Here is a 5000-nt window from a genome sequence, read left to right on the forward strand (position 1 = left end):
CTGTCCTTTTACGCTCACTTCAAAGGGATGTTCAGTTTCACCGCCACATCAGCAGTTGCGCATCAGCTCTGTTTTTTCCCGCCCTTCCGCAAAACAAGCTAAAAAGGTTCCACCGAGATTTGAACTCGGATCGCTGGATTCAAAGCCCAGAGTGCTAACCATTACACCATGGAACCACCACACGCTGGTCTCTGGCCGTCTGAGAGGCAGATAGTGATGAGGCTAGGTGGAATCAGGTTAACAGGAGATGACGTTTGCTCACTGGAGACCCTCGACCAAAAACACAGGAACCAGGTTGCTCTGCCGAAACCCGGGATCGAACCAGGGACCTTTAGATCTTCAGTCTAACGCTCTCCCAACTGAGCTATTTCGGCCAGGTCTACTGGCAAATGGTTTGTCCAGCAGGGATTTCTGGGAGACCGCCCGTCACTTTCGAGGTGAGCAGAGCTGAGGGTCCCAGAGAGCAAAAGTGTGGCCAGTACGGGGATCGAACCCACGACCTCGATTGACCTGATGCCTGATAGGTTACAAGTTACTGGTGCCCTCCTTATGAGAACAAAATCCACATTCGATCAAAGTCGGAATTTATTGCAGATGCTCGATGGTGTTTTAAAAGGAGTTTTGAGCAGGACCTCTCTGGAACACAGGCCTCCACCACCCGGAACAAAACATGAACATTCCATGCACGCGCCACAGCAAACTTGAGCTGATGTAAACTCTCACATAACACCCGCTGTCTTCTTTGCACACGAGGCAACTGAGCAATCATACCCCTAGACCAACGAGCCAACACACACACATCCTTCCTGCTGCTGCCTGGCCGCAAACATTTCCGTTTGCAAGGCTTAAAGCACAAAGGTTTAATTAAATGTACAACTAAACGGTAGCCAGTGCAAAGTTGCCGACACAGAGGAAATACGGTCTCTTTGCTTTGTGGGCATTGGAAACCACGCTGCAGCACTTTCACACATGCTGTGGGATGGACACCTTCTCACCACATCGTCGAGGGGAATTAGCTCAAATGGTAGAGCGTTCGCTTAGCATGCGAGAGGTAGCGGGATCGATGCCCGCATTCTCCACGCGGTGTACTGTCCTTTTACGCTCACTTCAAAGGGATGTTCAGTTTCACCGCCACATCAGCAGTTGCGCATCAGCTCTGTTTTTTCCCGCCCTTCCCCAAAACAAGTTAAAAAGTTTCCACCGAGATTTGAACTTGGATCGCTGGATTCAAAGCCCAGAGTGCTAACCATTGCACCATGGAACCACCACATGCTGGTCTCTGGTCGTCTGAGAGGCAGATAGCGATGAGGCTAGGTGGAATCAGAAAAGTTTTTTTCGGACGAGGTCCTGCGCACATTCCTGGCAAAAGCAGGTCCCACCGAGATTTGAACTCGGATCGCTGGATTCAGAGTCCAGAGTGCTAACCATTACACCATGGAACCTTGGCGTGGGTAGCCTTTTCCCACCGAGCAGCAGAGGTGTTTAGTCATTCAGCCCAGAAGCGCGACAGCAAAGAGCACGTGAAGCCTTTTCTTTTTAAGCCCATGTTTCCCCGATCTCGACTGGCTTTTAGAGTGCCAGTTTCACCGCCACATCAGCAGTTGCGCATCAGCTCTGTTTTTTCCCGCCCTTCCGCAAAACAAGCTAAAAAGGTTCCACCGAGATTTGAACTCGGATCGCTGGACTCAAAACCAAGAGTGCTAACCATTACACCATGGAACCACCACACGCTGGTCTCTGGCCGTCTGAGAGGCAGATAGCGATGAGGCTAGGTGGAATCAGGTTAACAGGAGATGACGTTTGCTCACTGGAGACCCTCGACCAAAAACACAGGAACCAGGTTGCTCTGCCGAAACCCGGGATCGAACCAGGGACCTTTAGATCTTCAGTCTAACGCTCTCCCAACTGAGCTATTTCGGCCAGGTCTACTGGCAAATGGTTTGTCCAGCAGGGATTTCTGGGAGACCGCCCGTCACTTTCGAGGTGAGCAGAGCTGAGGGTCCCAGAGAGCAAAAGTGTGGCCAGTACGGGGATCGAACCCTCGACCTTGGCGTTATTAGCACCACGCTCTAACCAACTGAGCTAACCGGCCCCGCTCTGACTCCTTTTATCCCCAATTTCCCAGGAATATCCTAGTTGCCCTAGTCAGCTTGAAGAGATTAAAAGCAAAGCCTGAGAACGGGCTCGTCCGGGATTTGAACCCGGGACCTCTCGCACCCTAAGCGAGAATCATACCCCTAGACCAACGAGCCAACACACACATGTCCTTCCTGCTGCTGCCTGGCCGAAAACATTTCCGTTTCCCAGGCTTAAAGCACAAAGGTTTAATTAAATGTACAACTAAACGGTAGCCAGTGCAAAGTTGCCGACACAGAGGAAATACGGTCTCTTTGCTTTGTGAGAACTTGACCTACAAAAAACGCTAGTACATATGGGCGTATGCCAAATCGATTGACCTGATGCCTGATAGGTTACAAGTTACTGGTGCCCTCCTTATGAGAACAAAATCCACATTCGATCAAAGTCGGAAGCTATTGCAGATGCTCGATGGTGTTTTAAAAGGAGTTTTGAGCAGGACCTCTCTGGAACACAGGCCTCCACCACCCGGAACAAAACATGAACATTCCATGCACGCGCCACAGCAAACTTGAGCTGATGTAAACTCTCACATATTACCCGCTGTCTTCTTTGCACACGAGGCAACTGAGCAATCATACCCCTAGACCAACGAGCCAACACACACACATCCTTCCTGCTGCTGCCTGGCCGCAAACATTTCCGTTTGCAAGGCTTAAAGCACAAAGGTTTAATTAAATGTACAACTAAACGGTAGCCAGTGCAAAGTTGCCGACACAGAGGAAATACGGTCTCTTTGCTTTGTGGGCATTGGAAACCACGCTGCAGCACTTTCACACATGCTGTGGGATGGACACCTTCTCACCACATCGTCGAGGGGAATTAGCTCAAATGGTAGAGCGCTCGCTTAGCATGCGAGAGCTAGCGGGATCGATGCCTGCATTCTCCACGCGGTGTACTGCCCTTTTACGCTCACTTCAAAGGGATGTTCAGTTTCACCGCCACATCAGCAGTTGCGCATCAGCTCTGTTTTTTCCCGCCCTTCCGCAAAACAAGTTAAAAAGTTTCCACCGAGATTTGAACTTGGATCGCTGGATTCAAAGCCCAGAGTGCTAACCATTGCACCATGGAACCACCACACGCTGGTCTCTGGTCGTCTGAGAGGCAGATAGCGATGAGGCTAGGTGGAATCAGAAAAGTTTTTTTCGGACGAGGTCCTGCGCACATTCCTGGCAAAAGCAGGTCCCACCGAGATTTGAACTCGAATCGCTGGATTCAGAGTCCAGAGTGCTAACCATTACACCATGGAACCTTGGCGTGGGTAGCCTTTTCCCACCGAGCAGCAGAGGTGTTTAGTCATTCAGCCCAGAAGCGCGACAGCAAAGAGCACGTGAAGCCTTTTCTTTTTAAGCCCATGTTTCCCCGATCTCGACTGGCTTTTAGAGTGCCAGTTTCACCGCCACATCAGCAGTTGCGCATCAGCTCTGTTTTTTCCCGCCCTTCCGCAAAACAAGCTAAAAAGGTTCCACCGAGATTTGAACTCGGATCGCTGGATTCAAAGCCCAGAGTGCTAACCATTACACCATGGAACCACCACACGCTGGTCTCTGGCCGTCTGAGAGGCAGATAGTGATGAGGCTAGGTGGAATCAGGTTAACAGGAGATGACGTTTGCTCACTGGAGACCCTCGACCAAAAACACAGGAACCAGGTTGCTCTGCCGAAACCCGGGATCGAACCAGGGACCTTTAGATCTTCAGTCTAACGCTCTCCCAACTGAGCTATTTCGGCCAGGTCTACTGGCAAATGGTTTGTCCAGCAGGGATTTCTGGGAGACCGCCCGTCACTTTCGAGGTGAGCAGAGCTGAGGGTCCCAGAGAGCAAAAGTGTGGCCAGTACGGGGATCGAACCCACGACCTTGGCGTTATTAGCACCACGCTCTAACCAACTGAGCTAACCGGCCCCGATCTGACTCCTTTTATCCCCAATTTCCCAGGAATATCCTAGTTGCCCTAGTCAGCTTGAAGAGATTAAAAGCAAAGCCTGAGAACGGGCTCGTCCGGGATTTGAACCCGGGACCTCTCGCACCCTAAGCGAGAATCATACCCCTAGACCAACGAGCCAACACACACACATCCTTCCTGCTGCTGCCTGGCCGCAAACATTTCCGTTTGCAAGGCTTAAAGCACAAAGGTTTAATTAAATGTACAACTAAACGGTAGCCAGTGCAAAGTTGCCGACACAGAGGAAATACGGTCTCTTTGCTTTGTGGGCATTGGAAACCACGCTGCAGCACTTTCACACATGCTGTGGGATGGACACCTTCTCACCACATCGTCGAGGGGAATTAGCTCAAATGGTAGAGCGCTCGCTTAGCATGCGAGAGCTAGCGGGATCGATGCCTGCATTCTCCACGCGGTGTACTGCCCTTTTACGCTCACTTCAAAGGGATGTTCAGTTTCACCGCCACATCAGCAGTTGCGCATCAGCTCTGTTTTTTCCCGCCCTTCCGCAAAACAAGTTAAAAAGTTTCCACCGAGATTTGAACTTGGATCGCTGGATTCAAAGCCCAGAGTGCTAACCATTGCACCATGGAACCACCACACGCTGGTCTCTGGTCGTCTGAGAGGCAGATAGCGATGAGGCTAGGTGGAATCAGAAAAGTTTTTTTCGGACGAGGTCCTGCGCACATTCCTGGCAAAAGCAGGTCCCACCGAGATTTGAACTCGAATCGCTGGATTCAGAGTCCAGAGTGCTAACCATTACACCATGGAACCTTGGCGTGGGTAGCCTTTTCCCACCGAGCAGCAGAGGTGTTTAGTCATTCAGCCCAGAAGCGCGACAGCAAAGAGCACGTGAAGCCTTTTCTTTTTAAGCCCATGTTTCCCCGATCTCGACTGGCTTTTAGAGTGCCAGTTTCACCGC

The 5000-nt window shown here is 50.9% G+C and overlaps 1 protein-coding gene and 13 non-coding genes across 14 annotated transcripts in view; 1 reads left to right on the forward strand and 13 right to left on the reverse strand.

The window, feature by feature from the left end:
• Positions 1-5000, reverse strand: part of LOC130092588 (uncharacterized) — a 309454-nt gene that overhangs the window by 112962 nt on the left and 191492 nt on the right. The gene's annotated exons all lie outside the window — the stretch shown is intronic.
• Positions 105-176, reverse strand: trnaq-uug (transfer RNA glutamine (anticodon UUG)). The gene has a single exon. It is a non-coding gene; the product is annotated as a tRNA-Gln (tRNA).
• trnaf-gaa (transfer RNA phenylalanine (anticodon GAA)) lies at positions 302-374 on the reverse strand. The gene has a single exon. It is a non-coding gene; the product is annotated as a tRNA-Phe (tRNA).
• Positions 1007-1079, forward strand: trnaa-agc (transfer RNA alanine (anticodon AGC)). Its single transcript has one exon. It is a non-coding gene; the product is annotated as a tRNA-Ala (tRNA).
• trnaq-cug (transfer RNA glutamine (anticodon CUG)) lies at positions 1371-1442 on the reverse strand. Its single transcript has one exon. It is a non-coding gene; the product is annotated as a tRNA-Gln (tRNA).
• On the reverse strand, positions 1848-1920 carry trnaf-gaa (transfer RNA phenylalanine (anticodon GAA)). Its single transcript has one exon. It is a non-coding gene; the product is annotated as a tRNA-Phe (tRNA).
• On the reverse strand, positions 2019-2092 carry trnai-aau (transfer RNA isoleucine (anticodon AAU)). The gene has a single exon. It is a non-coding gene; the product is annotated as a tRNA-Ile (tRNA).
• On the reverse strand, positions 2181-2252 carry trnap-agg (transfer RNA proline (anticodon AGG)). Its single transcript has one exon. It is a non-coding gene; the product is annotated as a tRNA-Pro (tRNA).
• On the reverse strand, positions 3317-3388 carry trnaq-cug (transfer RNA glutamine (anticodon CUG)). The gene has a single exon. It is a non-coding gene; the product is annotated as a tRNA-Gln (tRNA).
• trnaq-uug (transfer RNA glutamine (anticodon UUG)) lies at positions 3597-3668 on the reverse strand. Its single transcript has one exon. It is a non-coding gene; the product is annotated as a tRNA-Gln (tRNA).
• Positions 3794-3866, reverse strand: trnaf-gaa (transfer RNA phenylalanine (anticodon GAA)). The gene has a single exon. It is a non-coding gene; the product is annotated as a tRNA-Phe (tRNA).
• trnai-aau (transfer RNA isoleucine (anticodon AAU)) lies at positions 3965-4038 on the reverse strand. The gene has a single exon. It is a non-coding gene; the product is annotated as a tRNA-Ile (tRNA).
• Positions 4127-4198, reverse strand: trnap-agg (transfer RNA proline (anticodon AGG)). The gene has a single exon. It is a non-coding gene; the product is annotated as a tRNA-Pro (tRNA).
• On the reverse strand, positions 4781-4852 carry trnaq-cug (transfer RNA glutamine (anticodon CUG)). The gene has a single exon. It is a non-coding gene; the product is annotated as a tRNA-Gln (tRNA).

This window comes from Rhinichthys klamathensis, unplaced genomic scaffold (genome assembly GCF_029890125.1).
Source record: "Rhinichthys klamathensis goyatoka isolate OS25496 unplaced genomic scaffold, OSU_Roscu_1.1 h1tg000176l_1, whole genome shotgun sequence".
Lineage (NCBI taxonomy): Eukaryota > Metazoa > Chordata > Actinopteri > Cypriniformes > Leuciscidae > Rhinichthys > Rhinichthys klamathensis.